Here is a 23658-nt window from a genome sequence, read left to right as displayed (position 1 = left end):
GTAGATGCTTTTCCTATGTGAGGACACTGAACTTTATTCTACTGGCCCCAACACTTCAAACTGTGCTCCACAGACTCTGTAGATTAGAGAGGAGGGATGAAACAGGGAGCAGGGGGCAGGTAAAGGCCACTGTGGTCCTCTTAGCCTCTGCTAAAGCAGCTTTGCCTACTGCAGTTTTAATGTGACACCAAGAGATGGAGTCTTCCCAACAAAGAACACTATAAGGAGGGGAAAGAAGCTGAGAGATGGCCATGTGGGAAACGGTACTACCCCCTAAGCCTAGCCAATCTTAGTTAAAACCCTAGGACACAACAGGAAAGGAAAGAACTGACTCCCACAAGTTGTGCACAGACATACAACACACACACACACACACGAAGAAGAGAAGATTAAAATAGGGAAGATATGTTAACTTTGGTGCATAGATTTTCACAGGTTATGACATAGAAAGATCAAGTGTGGTAGCATGAAAGTATAGAGGACATGGATGATAAGAGCAGGAAAGACCCATGTATTCACATGGCATGAACACTCTCACTAAGAGGGGATGGCACTGGTTGAGCAGGGAGTTGGCGGTTCTGCAGAAGGGTGGAATCTAGATATAATGAAGACATACAGTCATCAGGGCTCAATGAGACACTGGATTCTAGGAAAATCTAATAACACATGCCCGTAGGGTTGTTGCAAGGGTTGTTATTATGAAATGTGTTTTAAACTGCACTGAGTAGTGCAAATATTAATTATGAGTGTTCTTTGGACTCTATCATAGTTCTATTCATTCCTCATCAGTGCTCTTGTCGCAAGCCCCTCCCATGATTCATTGTAAACTGAGCTGTTCCCTTAATTGGATTTGCTGAAAGCAATAGAGAATGCCATTTGGCTAGCTCTTCTCCAGGGAATGTTGATATTCAAATCTCCAGGTCATTATTTAGAATCCTTATTTCCAACATGGGAAATTTAAAATTGGATCACATGCTAATCTCTAAAGCAAGCTCTCCTTTGCCTCCAGGATGAGCAAATATTTAAACTTGAGAAAGAGGATCTTTTTCTGAAACCCACGCATGCATCCCCAAGGGGCACATAGGAATCCTGACATCTACCCTGCACTATTAATGGTGAGGATGCTGATGAGGAAGATGATGGCGACATGAACCTTCTACTCTTTGCATCGATCACACTTTAATACCTATTCTGTGCCAGTAAATACTGCGGGAACTCTCTATATGTTAATTACCTCTTTGAGGCATAATAATAGACAGAATGATCATAGTTTTTCTGGTAAAGAAGCCAAAGAATAAAAGCTTGAAGCAGCTACCAACCTGTCACCTAAGAACACACAGAATAGATACTAAATTCCAACCCATTTGACCCAGCTCTCCATCTCCTGATGTCTGCTTGGAGACAGAAGAATCAACACTCTAGTGTTGGCTCACTGCTGACCTCCAAATCTCACTGAGACTAGAGGTTTATTTTCAGGGAGAAAGTTTGTTCTCTCTGTGCTGTGGCCCTGTTTACCTCAGAGTGGATTTCCCTGACAACAACCATCAATACATTGACACAATTCTAAGCCGAGAAAGTGATGGGGCCTTACACAAGACAAACAGAATGTCACTGCCTGTCACTCTCAGAAACATGAGCTTAATTTGTCAAGCTAGCCAGGCCATTTGGAGACTGCAGCATCTTTCTAACTTCTTGTGAATGTAGACCTCAGAAAGAGAAATCTGGCAAGAGACTTGGAAACATAGATCAAGCTATTTAACTGTGAACTGTGAGCCGTGCACTGTTGGTACATCCAGAGCCTCAAGGGATTAATGACAGATTAAAGGAGTTTTCTCCTGAAGTTTGTAATTCTGCATCTCTGGTTCTGAAGAGGTCTATGTTATATTACTGTGTCTGATTCCTTTCTAGCCAATTCTTCCCTTCTACCGTACACCGAAGGCTCTGAGTTCATTACATAAATCCTTGTGTCAGGTATGAGCACAAGAGCATTCATGAGAGCCTAGAAAAGAGGCAAGGACCATTGTACTGATCATTCCATACAATTCACAAGCTTGGCTGTCATTTCAACATACAATAACCAAGTTAACTGACCAATTTTCTGGTCTCAGCAATGATACATCTTTCCTTCTGATAGGAGCCACACTTAGGCATGAATAACTTCTTACACAGTACCCTTTCTATGCTATATTCTGTCACATGTATACCTAACATACATTCAAACAATCACACAATGGAAAAGAAATCCCAAATAATCTTATGTTTCTTGACTTTCTTCTGTGAGATGTTTTAAAGATTTGATGTTTTAAACAGATTTAATAAAAGGATCATAATAAGTAAATGTATATACAACATTGAAGCAACCAGGCCAGCCTAGGTAAAAAACTAAGGGTATAATTCAGTGCCTTTCATCTGACCTTACTTGAGGCATGTGCATGTGTACATCATATTTGTAAGACTAAGGGATGAAGGGACTTGAGAAACAGCCGAGGAAAAGCAGCAGTCTCTGGGCCCATTTCTCTGTTACTCTCTATAGCTTCCAACATTCTATCTCTGTTCCAAAGATAAGAACGTATGTGGCTTCTCTTTGTCAAAGAGGGCTTTGGATTCCTTATAAGTACTATAAAATATGAAATACATTAGACCCCAGCATAAAATGCAGTAGTTTTCAGTTAGATACTTATAATTACAGCCATAACTAACAAGCAGTGTAGTAGGTTCTCTATTACACTTTCAGTTCAATATTTATAATTACAGCCATAACCAACAAGCTGTATACCAGGTTCTCTAGCATAGTCTGCTACATGACTCAGCTGTTTTTGCAGCCGAGCATTTTGACACTGTTATTGTCCTTTTTCTATAGATCAGAAATTTGTGGTGCATTAAGGAGAAAGAACCTGATGAAGAGGACCTGGGGAACTTGGATTTAAACAAGTAATTTGCCTTCAGAAGCGATGTCATTGCCCATTCCTTATGCCTGTTTGTCTATAGAATCTACCCATTCACCACACTTTCATCTTACTGTTACTTCACACTATAGTGACCCAAGCAAACACTCGGTATCCTTTAGACACAGGACATCTTAGAGCTGAATGGATTCAGTCCATTCATTTCTTGCTTCGAACTTTCAACATCTATTGAGCATCCCTTACTTTGGTGCCCTAACCAAGTACTCAGGAGAATAAGGATGAAAGAACATGAGCTTCCAATAAAGTACAAGGTGGTTGACTGCCATGCATGCAGGAAACCACCACGATCTTATCTTTTATCTTCATGGGAGATTATGTGGGACCTGACCTTCTTTGGTCAGATATCGCTTCATAAATCCCTTGACAAAGATTCCTAATCATATACTAACACTTACTGTATTTAAGGGTTGAAATGAAACCAGTTTGCCCCCTTTATCTTGTGACAAAGAAGGCATGAAAGGAAATGTGATTTAGAATAGGGAGTGAACATACCATGGAATTTGAGGGTTGCTATTTAAACAAATGCCCTATTTGACATTTTTTAACTTTACCAAATGTCAATGTCCAGAGAAAAATAATGAAAGAAGTAAAATTTGGTCAAGGTTTCAGGTCTGCCTTTCACGTTCCTTCAAAATATCTGGTGCCCTCTGATTGAAAGAGCCATTATAGAGAAGTGGAGGTAGCCAGGCTAGGCCTAGGCTTCTGATGGGAGAAGAGTGGTATGTGCATCAATGCTTGCCAGCAGCAGCAAAACCTTCTGACATGATAAAGGCCAGCTGACCTGAAGACAGGGAAGCCCCAGGGACTACTTCTGGCCATCCAGAGCTGACCTGCTGTAGTTTATGCTGTTTCTGTCTAACGTATCCTTTTAATTAACATGTAAAGAAATGACAATTCTGTCAGTTCATGCCACGCCTCCTGCCCCTTCAGCTTGGCACACTGGGGGATGGACTTGAGAAAACTGCGATCAAAAGTTCAAAATGCTAAAATGAGAAGCATTAGTGGGTGGAACCACGGTGCGTGCACTTACCAGGATCAATTTCCCACTTAGACAGCTTTTGCTCAGTTGCGCTAACTACTAACCAATCTATACTCCCTAATGGATTAAAGCGGAAAGGTCAGGAATCATAAAATCATCCACTTCCCACTCATTAATATTCAAGTGTGGGTTTCTGACCTGCCCCAGGCTCCACCACAGTCAAGATTTATTTATAACCAGGTTACAAGGAGACCAATAGTCTATGGAATCATGGATCTGTGAGTGTTTTTCAAACTGTGACTCAATGAAGGAAAACATCCACAAAGACATGATACTTATCAAGGGGAATGGGTAAGGGCCAGAAGCAGGATGAAAGGGGGAGGGGCATTCATCAAGTCCCAAATTTAAGAAAATGCAAAACAAACAAACAAAAGTAACAAAACTCAAAATGATTTGTAAGCCAGACATGTCATATTTAGTGCAATTGTCTCTAAAAATTGAGTGTGGTATTCACTAAAACTTATCAAAATGTATAATAAAAATATTAAAATTCGAAACAAAGATAAAAAGCATTTGAGGTCCATTTCTATTGAAGACATAGAAATTTAAGGGTTAGAAATACCAGGGGCTTTCGAATGAGACAGGAAGTCCAGAGCCAAAGCCAGGGATCTGGAAATCATTAGTTTTCTTACCCAGGAGGTTTTCATTGCTAGCCTTGATTTTAGATTCCTCATCCCTGAAAGGGAGATAATTGTCCCCAAATAATGAATCATTACAAGGATTAAATACTTATAAAGAAGAGTTTTAAATTGATTTAAACAATTTAGGCCAATTTCCTTGAGTACTAACTCATCTCAAACATTTAATATTAAGGAAACATAATTAAACATAATATTAAGGAAAAATATAGGTGAGGATAAAGTGCAAGAACATAGAATAGATGCTAAGTACTTTGCTAATTAGCATTCGTGTTTGGAGCAAAAGCAACTAGAAACAGCAGACAGGAATACAGTGGAGCCTAGAGCAGAATGCAAATGATGGCATCTAGTGCAAAAAGTAGCAATAACTGAACACTTGTTGTGCGACAGGCATTTTCAGTATGGAATCAAATGCTACCTGCCTCTATTCTATCTATACATAGGTATGTTGGAAGCATTAAGCAATCAGTTGTCCATGTTATAAATGAGTAAACAGGAATTTAGGACATTGGTTGACAAGGCATAGCTAAAAAGAGATGAGCTGGATGCAGACTCCAAGTAGCCTGTCTGCCCCTGCTTATTTGTTAACCTGTGAGAAATGAAAATCTCAAAGTTGTCTAATGCTTCCACAACAAAAAGAGAAACTTGTAAAAAGATTAAGTTGGAAAAGATTCAAAGCATAAATGGCCAGCATAGAATTCAACCCCTTTAATCTGTCTATATAAAGCCAAGCAATATTGTTTATGTTTTATACGGCATTGAATTTAGAATATCAACCAAATTGGTGCTTTGATTGGAGAAAAATAATAAATAATAAAAACCAAGAAGAAACTCACAGAGACATAGACTTAGAAAGAGTAAAATCAAGGGGACTGGAGGGATAGGTCAGTTGGGAAAATGCTTGTTGTGGACGCATAAGAAGTCAGATCTCCAGATTACATGTAAAGACAAAGAAGAAAATCTAGGAGCACTAATGGACATATTATCCCAGAGCTGGCAAGGAAGAGTTAGACATATCCATGTGGGCTGCTGGCCAGCTGAAGTAACATATTAAATGAGGGTTGAATGAGGAATGCTGACTCAAAAAATAGAGGTGTCCCTTGTCCTGTCTTCCCCTTCTGTAATTGACCTTCATTATCCCCATTAGTGCTCTCGCATGGGTACTGGATAAATCCTCAAAGAATCTTATTATTCTATATTTACCTAAGATTATGCTAAGCACATATAAGTGCATATAATCAAAGGTAAGCCACTTGGGCTAAGAATGCTTCTCACAAGAACCATAGAGTGCCAGAACCCTGAGTCCCATGAAGGCAAACCTCCTTTCAGTTCGAAAGGTCTTTCAGGGTAGTCCAAATGACTCAGTAAACTATATATGCTATTGCTGTGGTCCTGAGTTGCCTCTTAGAAGGTGAAGGTAAGCCTCTGTTGCTGAAGACAGCCCACATCCAGGACACAAGACTCAGATGACTCAAGTTGGTTCTAACCCAAAGCCTTCGTCCTACAGTATAGGTTTCTTGATACTAGAAAACACTATGCAAGATGTCAAGGGATGAAACTGCTCTACTCAACTCTGATACCTATGGACCATAACAAGGGTACCAGCATGGCAAGTTATCAGGAAAGTTGCACTCACACTTTGATGGTAAGCAACAGCTGTCTAATTGAATGTAAGGCCCACTCAGGTGGAGGGACATTGAGCTTGGTACTAGAAACCTAGCCAAACTTCTCAGGTTAGTAACGCTATGCATCTTAGAAAAGGATCTACTACCACCACTTTACTAGACCACCATAATTCCTAACTGAATTCTAAAGGTTAATCTTATATTCACAGATAAGTGTAGCTACCATCCTTGACCAAAGAATCTTCTCATTACAGCAAATGGAGATAGTCACAGAAAACTGCAACTAGACACTGCAGAGATCAACAATTTGTGGGGGAATAAGCACTAAAAGATACATACACATTGTGATTCCTGCATGCGTGGATCACCAAACATCAAGAAAAAGGAAAGACTGAAAGAGTCAGAATACTGGGAAGTTGGCTGTGACCTAGTATCCCCTAGAAATGGCTGAATAAACAAGATATGGTCAATAGTAACATCAAGAGACATGCACATATGGAGGAGGAAAGTATCTTATAGAGTTTCATCCATAGACAAAGAATTACAGTGAACTAATGACTGTTGTGCGAGGAAGAATTCGCTTCTTCCAGGAATGAGTTCCCTAATTGGTTATCCAATGCAATGTGGTCAGCCCTGAAAGCATATATATGCAGACAACAAACTCAGACTCAGCAGGTTATATTTATATTTTTATGTACACATATGCATAAATATACATATATAAGTATTGTACCATAATAATCAAAGTAAAAGAGGCTATCAATTTGGAAGTGGGAAACCAGGGAAGTAATTGGAGGGAGGGAATTTGGGAGGAGTAGAAGGAGGGGAGGGAGGGTGAAGAGTGATGCTATCACATTTAATAGAAACATATAAAGATGAACAAAATTGTATAGTGATTGAAGAAGACATCTAATTCTAATGTTCTACCTCCACACATACATTCAATGTACCACTCAGACATATGAACATATATGCACATACATAGAGAGATAAAACTAAAATAAAAGCAGAAATGACTAAGCTTTTATTCCATATAACTATATATAAATTGCATGTTGTTCTTTAGCAAGGGTCAGATGAGACAGTGTGCAATGGGTGACTCAATTAAATGTCACAGATATCTGTAGCTTCTGGCTGGCTGCCTAAAACATCAAAGAGGCTTAGAATCAATAGTATCAGTTGATGTGTTGGACCAGGAAAAGAATTGTCACTTCATGTAAAGTTGACAAGAGTTGCTTCTAAAAGGTATGGTTAGCCAACGTCATACTGACATAGAAAATAAATATCAAAAGCATTTTTAGAAAATGACTGGGAAAAAGGAATGATGTGGAATTTCAAACCTTGGCCATGTAGCTGAAGGAGTCGAGAGTGGAGGTAGACCTTTCTGTGAACAGAGATATTAATGAGTCATAGGCACAATGGGAAGCAAGCAGGAGAAAAACTCTATTTGATTCAATGTCACCTCAAAGCTCACAGCATCATAGTCACAGCCCAAAGCTATCTCTGTGCACCACGCATCTGGATTCTGCCAAGCATATGGATGGCTGACCACATGTCGGATCTTTTACAATTTTAGCCAAACATGTGGGATCAATATTAGAAAATAGGGGGCAGGATAATGTGCAGGGAAGCTGTCAGATTGAATGTCTATAATTGAAGTTTAGAAAAGTAACACCCAGATCTGTTATGTGACAGAAGAACTGAGAGAAGGAAATAGCCTGTGAGCCACTAAGGGAGGCAGGTGTGATTGTGATTATGAGTGATTTTTGTTCCTCTAATTGTTGTCAGGAAACCTGGGAGACATCAAGGGCCAGGAGAAGGAATGACTGACATCTCACTGATGAGTTCCTGGACCCATGTGTCAGGAAGACCCCACCAGGGCTCATTCATTTCTGGACCGAGCGATACCTCATGTCTGGAACATAAGTGACTAGGCAACAGTTTAACCATTTGATGTGATGTCCAGGATTGGACATAAATAGTTTTATCAGGAATTCAAACTGAGTTACTGGGGAGACAGGCATCCTTGATAAGTAGTACATCAGCGTCACCCAGAACAACATGCAAAACATTTTAAGCAACCCACAAAAGGAATCAGAATTAGCAAGCCTGGTAGTAGCCAAACTGGACAGACAGAGATGTTCCCAAAGTACCTTGGCGTGTACTCACCTTGGCATCCCCTGAACTAAAGCTTATGCAGGTTGGATCAGACAGCCACAGAAGGCAGGACAGAAAATGTCTGAACTGATGACAGCAGGGCTGGCAAACAATCATCCTGTAGGGATAAATCGTCTTTGGCATGCTTCATGTATGACAAAAACAAATAGCTGTGTATCAGTTCCTTGGGGCACATTCTGAAATTAGCCATAGGCCTCATTACTCTCTCCTGTATATCAGCTGCCTTCATTTATTTTTAGTGTGCATAAAATGTGCTGTATTATGTGACATATACATATATATATATAATGTTTTAGCATGTGTGCATACATCTACATGTGTGTGTATATATATCACATGCTTGTGTACCTGGAAGCCAGAGGGTGTCTGTCATTAATTATTCTCCACCATTATTACTGAGACAAGGCCTCTCACTGGAACTGAAGCTATTCTATTTGTCTAAGTGAGCTAGTCACTGAGTGTCAAGGTCTACCCATCTCTGTTACACATCCAACTGTACCTTCACAAGCACACACTGCCAGATTCAGCTTTGTGTGTGTGTTCAGATCCTACTTTGTATGACAGGTACATTACCAAGTGATATTTCTTCCACCCCACTAGCTATCCTTATTCTAATACAACAAGAACCCACAAAGTATTTCCTCTGTGACTTGACAGATGAGGAATCTGATTAGGACATTTATTCAAAGAGCCATCATGTACCAACTACATGTCTTTGCTGCTGTAAACTCAAAATGTACCTATACCTGCATTCTGGAATTTACAATACGGCAGACAAAAAGCATGAAAGTACGCAGTGCATGCTTACTGCAGTTGTTTTCCCAAACCTTTGGGCTTTAAAATGGCAAAATAGTTAGTTATTCTTTACTATTTTGAGAATTTTATTATTTTTGTTGCTACTCTCATGTTACTTGAGCTGGCAGTCATTATATTGGGATCTAGAGATAACTTTTGGTTGTTGTTGGGATCTAGGTTCACTTGTAGTCACACTGGCCTTGAACTTGGAATCTTCCTGAATGCTGGGTTACAGGTCTACAGGTCTACACCACTATGCCTGACCACAAAGATTATAAATAGTTCCTCATAAATGGAGACGCCAGAATCCCCATGTAAGGTTATAAGGGATAGACCATACAGATTCTACAGAGGGAAAGTGTGATTTTGTACAAATAACTCTAAGCTTACCCAAGTGCCATAGAGGGATAGAACTAATCTCTAAAAGCCCACTTCCTGCATGCCTGTAAAGTACCTTCAACTGCATTCAAAGACACACACACACACACACACACACACACACACACACACGGTCATCACTTAAGTCTTAAAGGGTAGTTCCATTGCTATTTTGATGTAATAAGATGAGGAAACTGAAACACTAGGAGTTGATTATTTTTCCCAAACTACAGACCAGGTATGCAGAATAGAAATTGCATTGTAAATGCAGCTCGTGAACTGCCTTGCTTCAAGGTCCACTTCAGCTGTGTGGGCTGGGAGCCATTGTTCCTGCAAATGGTCAGATGTTGCAAGGCCACATATTTTGTGTAGTATGCACTCCAGAACCATAGTCTGTGGGTCACAACCAAAGCATTGTCAGTCCGATGAATTAAGACTGGAGCTGAAAGGATTGAGGATTTTTGCCTCACTCACTGTAACCTTTGTGCTGTTAGTTTGTAGTGATTGCTTTCTCTAATTATATTGAAAAAAATTGGGAGTGTGGGAGTGAAAAGTACTCTAGACACTTCACCAAGAAGTACCCTTGAACTAGGCAGCTATTGAGTTTTAATTTCCTCTGCTTCCTGGGGCTGTGCGTCAAGGAGAAAGAAACGTAGGATGATAGCGAGGCCTCAGAGAATCCCAGAGCAGGTGGGAGGTCTTTGTTCCATGACCCTCAGATACAAAGTCACTAATTATTTCTCCTATTCTCCCTAAAATATGTAGAACTACAGTTGGCCTTATAGATTGTAAAATCTTGAAATTTACAGCAAAAAGAGATATCAAACAGTCTTTGCATAGATGATAGATGCTTTACTTCTGGTTTTGATACGTATTACATTGACATGTCTGTAATTGGTGGTGTTTCTTTAAGCATCTTTCATTTTCTCAAGCAACACAATAACCTTGGTGTTCATGGTATCCTTATACTTGTCTGAGGGCAACTCTGGATAAGACATTGAGAACTGCCCCATAGCAAGACATTTCTAGAGCCCTCTCTCCCGTCTGGTTCTTGGCCAACTTTCTTCTCCATTAATCTCAGGACCTGTGTGATGATATTCAGCAAGCTGCATTCTCTACACCACCAATCTCTCCCATCAGCAGGCAGAATGGCCTGAAGTCCAGGAGCTGCATACTACTGCATTATAGCTCAGACTCAATCATTATACTAAACTAAAACTGGGAACTGAGAAGAGACTGATTAAGGGGATCTCAAAGTAGAAAATGTTACCCAGTATTCTAAACAGGGTCCCCTATGTAGCCTAGACTCATCTTCAACTCTACATCACTATCTCAGTGTTTAGTCAAAGCATGCAAGAGCAAGTTTTCTAGGCAATCACTGGATTCTGTCATCTCTTGATTTAGAACAGGCATTTCCTTCTGATTAAGGAATTTCAAAATCTGTGATCTTATATTTCTCCCAATGTATCAACTACAAAATGCCAAAGGAAAATTAGTGAGTTTGGGGATATAGATCTTACTAACAAATATGTTAACATTTTAAAATAGAAGCAGAAATGAAATGTAGAAATCAGAACAGTCTGGATAACTTCTAGGAAGTCACTGTAGTGGATACCTACCTGCCTTATGAGAGGGGTGTGGGAGGGAGGGAGAGGAAGAGAGAGAGGGGAGAGGGGAGAGGAGAGAGGAGAGAGGGGAGAGAGAGAGAGAGAGAGAGAGAGAGAGAGAGAGAGAGAGAGAGAGAGAGAGAGAGAGAGAGAGAGAGAGAGAGAGATTATATCCAGATTTCTTTCTGTGGTTGCTGGAGATTCAAACTCATGTCTCTGTGCTTATACAGTAATCGCCCTTACCCACCAAATTGTCTCCCAAGGCCCTTGTAGAAGTTTTAAAGCTAAAGAAATAAAATCCTCCAGGAACATAAATCCAATAAGAAGAAAAAGAGTACACAAGGAATCCAGATAAAAGAACAGAAGGCTAAATGATGGATTAGAAGTACAAAAAGCAGAGCTAATTAGAGTATTAGAAGAGGCAGGAGGAAAGAAATAGATGAAAGTAGGAATAAAGGCAACATTAACTATTTACATACAGCATCTTATTTAGTTGTACAGCATCCGTCACTTTTCTGAGCTAAATACTCTTCCCCTCAAATAATTTTGACAAAACCTAGGTTGTGACTTGTCACGGAGATAGTTGGAATTGACATTCTGCTCAGCCAGTCCTCAGAGCCACTCCACTCAGAATTTGTTGAAGTGTCCTTCACAAACCATGTACCCTAGAACTTCCTAAGATGCTTGTAAAAAGAAAAGAAAATGATGAGTTTTATACCTAAGGCTTGATAAACCCAAATTTTCAAAGGTTGAATCTGAAGATTTCCATAAAACAAGTCCCTTTACATGGCTCTAAGTGAGACACAGTCTTTTCTCTGTAGAGCATCTCCCACTGGTTGGAGAAACTGAAAGCTGGGTTATCTATCCCAATACTCCATGCCCCTTATCACACAATCAAAGGGAAAAGCTTTTACTCCAAAAACCCAAACCTAATTACAAATTGTTGTTTTTATGAATTAATGAAAACCATGACAGCTAGATCCAGTTTAAAAAAAAAAAAAGAACAATCATGTATTTGTATCCAGAGATTTGGAATCGTCCCTTATTGTATCTTACATTGCTCTTAACCTTTTTCATTTCTGATTTCTCCCAAATGAAAAGAAAAATCAACCTGAACCTTAAATAATGGGCATTTGGTGAAGCCAGTTGAATGAGAGAATGACTTTACCACATGGGTCTTTTTCATCTGAACATCTGAGCTGAACGGATAACCACTGATGTTTTTCTGCAAAATATAGTTCTCCACGGGAAAATGAAAGCCAATCACGACAAACGTTTCCACTTCAGTCAGAATGACTATCAGTGCGAGCGTGGGGCTTTGTTTGATAATAAATGCACTTTACCTCGTGCCTGCTTCTGGTGATCCCGCACTGGGTGGTGATCTTTAATTAGGAGATGTCAGATACTGAGTCTGCAGCAGTGACTCCAGATGCTCTATGGGTCTCCGCTTGAGATAAGAAAAGCCAGGGCTCCCAACTGTGAAGTTCCAAAGTTCTTTCGCCTCTGGCTCCTACACGGGAGAAGATACAAGCTGTGATCTTGATTTAAAAAGAAAAAAAAAGTGGAACATTATAAAAATTGTTAACCTTTTACTGTCTTGTGATGCACAGCTTCCTCATAATCTTCGGCACTATCGGGTGACATTAGCTTTTGCTATGTGCACTCGCTCACTGGGGTATCTCACTGTATCTTGAAAGAGTCATATCTGAAGCTGAACTCATGGCAATCATTTCTTTTTATTTTTTGTCTTTTTATATATTCATCAGCCATCCTACCATCCCAGCAAGAAGTCAGAAAGTTGTACACCATTGTCTTTCACCTTCATATCTTACCATTCACCAGGCCCATACCAGTCCATCTCAAGCTATATTTTATATATATATCAGTTACCTGTGAGCCCTCCTACCCTTTTACTTCTTTGCTTGGATTCCTGGGTTTCCTGCATTGGCTCTACAGTCCAACTTACTTTTTCCAGCATAGATCTAGCCATATGTGATCCACACACTGAACTGAGGACCTTCAGTTGAGCTGGCATATGGTGTCATTCATGTTGAAGGCTCTCTGCCTTTCCACACATTATTCTCTGAAATGGCCTTCCTCCACTTCACCCCACATATTCTCCTCATACCTTAAGCCCACCCTTACTGCTTTGACTAAAGCCACTCTGACTCCTCTGGTCATTCCATCATCAGCCAGTGAGCCCTCCTTTGTCCTGTCCCATCTCTTCTCATTTGAGTGATCAATACTGGCTCTTCCATGTTGCTTCAAGCTTCACTCAAATCTCCTGAGACATCCTTCATCAGAGGTGGGCATTTCACTTTCCCCTCTCCTTTTCTTTGGATGTCTGGTTCATAGCAAGAGTATGAAGATCTAAATATGCTGCAGATACAATTTCAACAATCCAACATAATGAGTTACAGATAAGAAAAACATTCCCAATTCTCACATACAAACAAGAAACAGTCATTACAAGAAAGATTTCTTCTAACTTATGCCCAGGTTCACATATTGCTTTTCTTGTTGAGGAGCCTGTTATGACTAATGTAACCCAATGGGATAATGCTGAGGGGATATCTGAGGTTAAAAGCAGCTCTCATGCTTACCTCCAATTGACATTTTAACATTGTAATCCCCAGTCTAGGCACAGAGGGCTTCTTTAATAAGAATGCATTATGGGCTGCAAGGATGGCTCATCGGGTAAACACTCTTGCTACCAAGTCTAAAGATTTGTGGAGGTCCCAGGACCTACATGGGAGAGACATCCAACTCTTATAAATTGTCCTCTGACTTCCAAATGCACAACATAGTGTATGTATGTGCACACACACACACACACACACATACACTAAATGTAGTACCCTAAAGAATGGACTGACTATTAATTGTAGTAACCAACAACTTTCCATGTCAATCATATTCAACCTCTGTCCCACATATACCTTTGTACATGTGAGGGCAAAGAAATGTTATGCTTACTATTCTGTGAAAAAGAGTGGACTAACTGTTTTCACATCAAACCCTGTACTACTGTTATGAGGCAGAAGAAGATGGGGGACACTGCTGCAGATTGGAACTGAGTCTCACATGGACAATGTGGGAGACTTCTCAACAGAGAATTTGAAAAAGAGAAAGGAAGCGAGCACCCAGGGCAATGGAGGGATTTCATGACCATTCTACAATGTGACACTCACTTACTTCTTCAAGATGTGTTTTTCAGAAAAAGTCTAAAAATGTTTATGTTTTCATGTCCTGCCAAAAGGAGTCTGGAAAGCAAAGCTTTTATTAGAATACCAGTTGGATAAAGCACAGCAAACAGCATTAAAAATGGCGGCAGGTTGCACCATTCTCATGTAATGGAACACTCTACAGACACAGTAATGGAACTGCATACCTAGTTCCAGAATTCTATCCTTGAGTAATTTTAATACAACACTTGTAATAGCAACTGACTTTTCTCATTCTAAACTATGTGTGACACACACATACTACACAATAGTTATCACCATCTAGTACCCTTGAGGTCTTGCTTAAGTCCCCTCAGCTCTGAGTCATTTCCCAGCTCCATTTCAGGCAAGATTTGTAGTTTTCACTTCTTCCATACTTCCAATGATTTGCTGAAGTTCACTCACAATAGATAGTGAGTGTCCATTGTTAAATAAATATCAAGAAGTTTACAAGCTGACATGGTAAAAGTACTTTGTAAGTTTGTATTTGAGTTTATGTTTATGTGTGTCACTTGCAGGGGTTGGGCTGAGGTATATATACCTGTATGCACGTAATGGATTTCAGAAGAGGACATAGATCCATTGGCGTTAGAGTTATAGGTGATTGCCAGCCACTGGTTATGGATGCTAGGAGTTGAATTCAGATCCTCTGCTAGAAAAATAAGTTCCATTAAACACTGGGCCATCTTTCCAGACTCTGCAAGCGGACTTGTAAGTTATTGAAAGAAAGACTGAGGGGATTGTTCAGTTATGGACATGCTTACCATGTGAGTATAAACATTTGAGCTTAATCTTCAGAGCCTTTCCAAATACAAAAGAAGACAAAGAGGAGAAGGAGGAAGAGAAGGAGGGGAAGGAAGGAAGGAAGGAAGGAAGGAAGGAAGGAAGGAAGGAAGGAAGGAAGGAAGGAAGGAAGGAAGGAAGGAAGGAAAAGGAGAAGAGAAGGGAAGGGAAGGGAAGGGAAGGGAAGGGAAGGGAAGGGAAGGGAAGGGAAGGGAAGGGAAGGGAAGGGAAGGGAAGGGAAGGGAAGGGAAGGGAAGGGAAGGGAAGGGAAGGGAAGGGAAGGGAAGGGAAGGGAAGGGAAGGGAAGGGAAGGGAAGGGAAGGGAAGGGAAGGGAAGGGAAGGGAGAAGATTTGAAGCTTGGTATGCTTGTTGGTATACAGTTGTAATCATAGTACCAGGAAACATAGAGCCTTGGTACCTACTGGCTAGCTGGTCTACCCTACTTGGTTAATGACCCTGTGTCAACAACAAAACTGATAATACCTGTAGATAATTTGCAGTTATCTTCTGATTTCTATACACATACTCATGTGTTCCTAGACAAATACATGGACCAGTACACCACACACACACACATACACACACACACATCATAGATAGACATATATACATTAGATAGATAGAGATATTACAAATATATAAATTGTTGTTGAAACCCTTTCAATATAGAGCTCAAAACTTCCTGCAGTGGAATTATTCACACCACTCAAGCCTTCGGCTGTGTAAATGTAAACTACAGATTCACACTACACACCCATTGTACACATCCCTCAGTCATAAGTCATAGCATGGGTCCTGGTTTCCCTGCCTCAGAAGGAAAGAGAACTGATCTTCCTGTGAAACTGTGGCTTTACCAAGGGTTGGGGCCATATCTTGGTGTTTCTCTTAGAACCTAGGAAGTACAGCATCCAGCAGGTGATCTGTAAATCAATGTTGAAATCTACCTCATTGCTCTGCCAAACATTAACTAACATGTATTTGAAATTAAGCTGTGATGTTTTGTTTCTAGACCTGATATACTTCGATCTCATTTATAAAGCTAACAAGATTTGGCTCAATAACATTCATTTTTATTAGCATTCTTAAATATTATAAAGTAATTGGTGTTTTTTTTTAGTATGGCAGGGATGTTGATTAGAATAGAAAATGAATAAGTACATCTTCCTTTATTATATGTAGATATGATTACTCTCCTATCTTCCAATAGCATTGCCTAATAAAAAAATTCAAGGAGTGCCTCAGGAAGTCATAATATGATTTTAATATACTTTGCTTCAGAGAACCTCTGATGGTTAATTATGAAACTTTCATCTTTGAAGTGGAATTAGAAAAAAGGAACTTATTAACTAAAAGATGCAGGGTCAGTAAATCAGACAGCTTCCTTTTGAACACTTCATCTCATCAATCTCAAGAGACTTAAAACAATTATATTTTATCAAAAACAGAGAAATAAGCAGCAATAGGGAATGTCAATTGGCTTTGGGCATTTCTTACAAAACAGTCCTAGGAAATGATCACTCCATTCTTAATCAGAGTCACTCTGGGAAATGACACCCCCCCCCCCAAAGGAGTGAGCCTTGCTAGTGAGATTAGAGGTGATAGAATAAGAGACGCCGGCTGTGAATTTAAAATATTAGGTCCATTCTCTTAGCCAAGAGATGATGTTCATTACCTTGTCCATTCACTCATTCCATTCCCCATCAGGAGTTTATCAGGAAAATAAGCCTGCACTGAGTTAGACAAGCTTAAGCTACAGTTACAGCCTGATCATTTACCTGGACAACTAACTTCACCTCTCTGAGCTTTAAGTTCTTCATCTTTAAATGAAATTAGCATTAACCTCTTAAAGTTATGGTGGACATTGAGATTATATGCTTTATATAAATGGCAGATGTTCAGTAAATATTTTTTTTCTTACCCCATTTCCTTTCATTCATGAACAGACTTTACTAGGGGACATTCTGATGGTCAAATTGAAATGCCAAATCTTAATTTACACACTGTGATTCCTGTTCTTGAGGTCTTGTACATACCTTTTGTGTTTAAGAATATCTAAAGTAGTGACTCTCAACCTGTGGATTGCAACTCCCATGAGATTTGTATCGTAAATGTTTACATTACTATTGATAACAGTAACAAACTTATAGTTATAAAAGATCAATAAAATAATTTTATGGTTGGGGGGTCACCACAATATAAGGAACTCTATTAAAGGGTCAGAGCATTAGAAAGGTTGAGAACCACTGCTCTAAAGTATTCTAAAACAGTGTTCTCATGAGACAGTCTCCTCTCCTTACACACCCATGAGTCTATGAACAGCAAAAAGTAGAATCAATAAATAAAACTACAGACAGGAAACTGGAAGTAGATCTGGGTAGGGAGTGTATCTGGGAGGAGTTTGTAGAGGAGGGAGATTAATGTGTTCAAAATGCACTACATGAATGCATGAAGTTCTCAAAATATTAATAAAATATATTTAAAATATACTCTTCTCTTTTTAAGACATTTAATGTCTCTTTTGGAACATCAGTCACAGATATATGAAATGAGTAGATGCTGATTTATAATTATAAGCAAACCCAAGAGGATAAGGCAGGTTTGCTTCTGACTGACTGCATGGATTGGGCAGGTCTCTCTAACAAGTAAGAAGAAAAGCATCCAGGAACTGCAGTACAATTGCCTGGGAAATGACAAGAGAGGGAGGGATCAGGACCCAGAGAACTATGACACATCTGTGATGGCAATCGGGCTTCTTGTGTTGATTTTCCATAAAGCTTTGTTAATCAGAAGTAAACCTATTATCACCAAAGCAATTTAAAATCTGGAAAGTAATATAAAAAATGGTAAATAAGAAAACCTGAGAACATGAGTTATTTGTCTCTTATAAAGCGAATAATACTGTTTTGTTCTCTTTGTGACTAGCACCTAGTAGCTGTTCAATAAATGTATGATAGGTGGAAATATTCAGAGATCCAGATGCCCCGAACAGTGAAATCAAGTGGGGTGCTAAGAAAACTTCAAAAGACTTTAAAATTTTAATGAAGCTAGACCCAACTTTAGCTAAGAGAGTCTAAGAAAGGGAAGAAGTCGTGGGGGATGGAATGCCAATAAACACAAAACAGATTGTGTGTGTGTGTGTGTGTGTGTGTGTGTGTGTGTGTGTGTGTGTGTGTGTGTGTAGTTATAATTACAACTATTTAGGGGCATGGAAAAAACTAAACAGTGTGGTCTATGCTTCAAAAACCATTTAAGAAACCCTTATGCAAACTTTGCAGATCAATTGCCTCATTTTTATTTTCCAGCTTAAGTAAAGGAAAATTAATTGACTTGCCACAGTCACACAGAAAGGGAGCTAAAATTTAAGCCTGTGCCACTGGAGTTGAGATAAAAACAAATAGCAGGAGAGCTGCATACAATTTGAACTGGCTAAACTCCTGTTTCAGAATGTGATGTCTATCAACACAATGACCTTAGATAGGAAACTGTCCTACCCTGGACTCCTTAGTAGGAACATCTCATTCAGCAATTAAATGCTTGATCTTATCTCAAATGATGACTCCAATATCTTTCAGATATATACCAAGAGCCAGAGACTCACTCTTGTCACCTCTCTGTTCTTCATCCATGCTGCCACTTGTAGCAAAGGGTTCCAAAAGTCTGTGCTCCTTCATGATAACCATTTATCCCTGACCTGACTCCAGAGACCGGTGCTTTAATACCAGGTTCAGCTTGGTGTCTCTTCTGGTCCTGGCTGGGTTCATTCACATGCTTTGCATTTATCTGGCTGTGAGCTAATGTGGGGTGGATTTGAATGGGATAATTGACATGATGTAGCTTATGAGACCCATCATCAGATATATAGGCAGGAACCATGCCTGAGTAATTCATCGTTACATCCTCTTCTTCTACCGCCTATCTACTTATCAATATTTTGAGATTTAAAGACAGAAACAACTATGTGAAACTAATTTTTTATTAAATTTAGAGTAATTCTACCTCATTCCAAAGTCTCTCATAGATAAGACCTTCTCAAAATGCAAATGTAATCAGGCCATGTGCTATTCTAGATTCCCCAGTGGCTCCTTATTGGCAAGAGATAGCCAATAAGTATACAGCTCATACTCTTTTCTCAGAGGAAGAGTTTCTCATTGGCCTAGAACATGGCAATAAGCTGCAGAACACCAGGAACCTGTCTGTCTCTGCCTCCTCAATGCTGGGAATTATAAGTATTTTCAACTACACCTGTCCTCCAACATCTCGTTACTTCCTCAGACTCTGTGAGCTGCTTCTTCCTTTGGATTCAAGAATTCGTCACATTCTTCTGAAATCTTCCATAATACATGCCATCACTTACTGCTCCATGATTCTGTGTGGTATATACTCTCTGATCGTCCCACTTTTGAAGAGTATACCACAAAAGAAGGGAAACTTTTGCCTATTGCTCAGAATGATGTCACATGTATCACATATCACCAATCCCAATATCTGTCAAATATGTCAGAAGGTAAATGGATAAATGGATGGATTGTAAAGGATCAAAAATATTTGAATTTGTGTTAAGGGGAAGCACAGAGATTGTTAACAATTAATTTAGAGAGCTCAGGGATATGAAATAGATTTCTAGTTTATTATTGAGGAGAACAACTAAACTTTTGCCTTTGAATCAGATCAAGACCTCTTGGCTTCCTGCCTAACTTTTATTTCTCTAGATACTCTAGGTGGTAAGTCAGAAGGGTATCCACCTGTCCTGAGACCCTGGGACTGGATTCTGGTCCCAGGAGCTGCGCTACCCTGGCTCACCATCCCAAGTCCGTTGCTTGTTTGTTCATGGCCCTTTGGCCATCTCTCCTTACCTGATGATATTCCTTCTCTGTGAATTGGACTCAATATAGAAAGCATTTGTGGGATCAAGTAACAATGATTTGTCACTAGGCACCTTGGTGGTCTATTGTCCATCTTCACACCCTCTTATTTTCCCTTCACCTGGAGAACCTTGGATATCTTAGGTTCATCCCTGACACAGGAATGAAAAGTGCCCCTATTTCCTGGTAGGTGAGGACACTTCACCTCCATAGATCAAGTTCAATGGCTGCTTCTCCCCACTATTTCTCTTGTCAAACGAATTTGTGTCAGGATCTCCTAGTTTGCATTTCCATTTCACTGTGCTTCTAAAGAGAACCTTTTAGATGAATAAGGGAAAAAAGTTTAAAAAGAGGGTTCGACATCCATTCTGTCAGAAATAGAAAGAAAACCCTTTAATTCTCTTTTCTGCCTCTCAGCTGATTCAGCAACTCGCCACCTTCTCCATCCCAACTCCATTTTCCCTTTATTCTCAGCACTGTTCTCATTATCCACAACATATCTCAGTCAGCAACTTTATCCTCCTTTTTACATAAAGACCAACCTCTTTAATCCCTTTTACCACTGATGACTTGCTGCCAATCTGAGTAAGGTCAGTTGTCCTAATGGGCTCTGGGATGTCAGGATGAGCCCTGAAGTGCTTCTGTAGTACTGTCAGCACAAGGCAGGGAAGTGGCTGCCTATCTAGGGGCACATATTTCCTTGAGCCAGTAACAACCTACCCAGCCTATCTAAAGTTCTTACTGGCCTCCAGAAGCAGAGTAGCCTAGCTGTTCCAACTAGCGATGAACTCTAAGGAAACCATTGCACTGTGTCATGCTGGCTGCTCTCAGATTAACTTCTGTTACCTGGACCTAATTAGAGGTATCAAAGTGTACAGAACTCAGAACTAGTCTGGGTGAATTGAAATTCCTATCTAAATAACCTACTGCCTAGTTTGTGGCCCTGGGCAAAGAAATTGGGCATTCTAGGAATCAGTCTTTCTGAAAAGAGTAATGATCAAGGTAGCTTTCAGAGTTCATCATAGGTTTGAATTGCAAAAGATGTGGAGGCACTGGAGAACTAGCTCAGTCAGTAAAGTGCTTGCTGCACAACTGGGAGGACCTGGGTTTGGGTATGCAGCACACTTATAAAAAGCCAGGTATGGCTGCCTCTAACTATAGTAACTATAATCCCAGCACTGGGAAGGCAGAGGCAGAAGGTGGCCTGTCTAGATTAGGCAATTAAGATGCAGGTTGTATGAGTGACCCTGTCTAAAGGAAAAGGTAGCGCGGTAGTGAAGAAGACATTTAGACACTTGACCTCCATCCACATGAGCACATATGTATAGAGCACACATACAAATGCATACAAATGTAAGAGAGCAAGAAGTGTGGTGAGGAGGGAGGAAAGGAGCAAGGCAGGAAGAAGAGGGTTAAAGGAGAGGGCAAGATAATGGGGAAAGGGAGTTCCTGAAACTTTCTGTCTATGAATTCAAATTCATGGTCACAAATTCTTCTTCCCACATCCCCTCAGAAGAAATTTAAACTCCTCTTCCGCTCCCTCATCACCTGCTCTTCAGTTGGAGGTCTGAACTTCAATAGAACATCTCAAACATGTTTAGTGTCATGTTGTCTTATTGTAGCTTCGATAAGAAAAACCCTATTGTGGTGGTTTGAATATACTTGACCCAAGGAGTGGCACTATTAGGAAGTGTAGCCCTGTTGGAGTAGGTGTGTCACTGTGGGTGTGGGCTTTAATATCCTGGTCCTAGCTGCCTGGAAGTCAGTATTCTGCTAGCAGCTTTTAGATGAAGATGTAGAACTCTCAGTTCCTCCTGCACCATGTCTGCCTGGACACTGCCACGCTCCTGCCTTGATGATAATTAACTGACCCTCTGAACTTGTAAACCATCCCCAATTAAATGTTGTTCTTATAAGAGTTCCTTTCATCATGGTGTCTGCTCACAGCAGTAAAACTCTAAGACACGTCTAGGTGCCTCAGCCTTTCATAACCAAGTTCAGCAGGCCAGTGTGTCTCAGAGCTGGAGCTAAGCTACAGGCTGTTTAGCCTGTTTCTGCCTCCAGGAAATCTTCATGAAGGTGACGACCTAGTTAGAAACCCCTTTGGATTGTGCCAGACCTGACATTTAGCCATCATAGTTCTCAATGAGTTCTATTGCAGCCTCCTGTTTTCTAGGCTGTCTGCTGTACTGGAGTCCAAACTCCTTGAAGTGGATTGAAAACTGAGATTCCTGCTCAGCGCTTGTCACAGCCAAAACACAGTTAAGAATGCTTGATGACATAATGGATGGAATCCAAGGAATAGGGTGGGACTTATGAGGAGCTGCTTGGGTAGTGACGAGGGACCTTGAAGCCGTAGTGGAAACAAATGAAATTTTCTCAAAAGAGAACATTGATATCTGCTTAATTCTTTTTTTGTTTTGTTTTGTTTTGTTTTTTCGAGACAGGGTTTCTCTATATAGCCCTGGCTGCCCTGAAACTCACTTTGTAGACCAGGCTGGCCTTGAACTCAGAAATCTGCCTGCCTTTGCCTCCCGAGTGCTGGGATTAAAGGCATGCACCACCACGCCTGGCTTGCTTAATTCTTATTATGGGCCAGGATCACTGAGGAGGTTTTGTTTACACCACTCAGTTTCCTCAAGTTTGATATAACTGTTCCATCCCCATTTTATACATGGGGAGTTGAGAGGCTGAACATTCAAGACACACTTATTCCAGGATTCAGAGCCAGTAATCCGGAGACCAAAATCCGTCTCAGACTGTCCCAGACGTCACATCATACCATACCCCAGCCTATACTGTGTGCTTCCTATTAATTAGCAGGGTACTCCTCTTCTGTCTGGGAGCAATGACTGAGAATGAATGAATGAATGAATGAATGTGGTTTTGTGCCTAAGCGACAACTCTTAAAGACAGCTTTTATCTAATGAGAAATGAAAACATTTCTTATGAGAAATACGTAATCCATGTGTGCATTTCTATTTCAAAGTCCCCAATTCATGAGGATTTCTCTGGGCTGTTTTTGTCAGGATGTGAAAAATCACTCCCAATGAATTTTTTGATGTGAGTTAATATAGTGATAAGCACCATAAAGTCCCTGGGAATAACACATCATTAATTTACCTCCGAAAATAAGACTTCAGTGGCAAATAAACCTCATAGGGGCTCTGTGGTTAAAGCAGCTTGGCGAGCAATGGCTATTCGAATTGATTCAAATTAAAGGTAAAAACGGCCCAGCAAGTGTAACAAATAATTATTTTCTACTGTTGAAAAACACATGGTCTGTTTTCTGGAGGGCTCTTAACTAAGTGGAAGGGGAAAATGAATTATTAGGAATGCCCATGTTAAAGGAAAGAGACGTTGTGATCTGAGAAGAATGTTGGAGTCATAGGAGACCTAATTTAGACCTTTGTCTTGACTATAACTAGCTGTTCGACCTTGGGAAAGTAGCTTTCACTCCCCAGACCCTGGAATCCTAGTCTGTAAAATGAGTCCGTTGAATTCTGATAACTCTAAGGCCCCACCTGAACCTACTGTACAAGCTCTAGCATTTTATGTCACA

General features: G+C 40.1%; 1 long non-coding RNA gene across 1 annotated transcript in view; it reads left to right on the top strand.

Annotated features, from left to right (window-relative positions):
* The window catches only part of LOC147002935 (uncharacterized), an 80703-nt gene extending 77790 nt beyond the window's left edge, over positions 1–2913 (top strand). The window contains exon 3 of the long non-coding RNA XR_015048092.1: positions 2861–2913. This is a non-coding gene — a long non-coding RNA (uncharacterized LOC147002935). The remainder of the gene's footprint in view (positions 1–2860) is intronic.
* Positions 2914–23658: the final 20745 nt, after the last annotated feature.

This window comes from Mus caroli, unplaced genomic scaffold, assembly GCF_978045245.1.
Source record: "Mus caroli unplaced genomic scaffold, Mus_caroli_1 scaffold_8, whole genome shotgun sequence".
NCBI lineage: Eukaryota > Metazoa > Chordata > Mammalia > Rodentia > Muridae > Mus > Mus caroli.
Note: the sequence above shows the minus strand (reverse complement) of the source record. Positions and strands in the feature narration are given on the sequence as shown.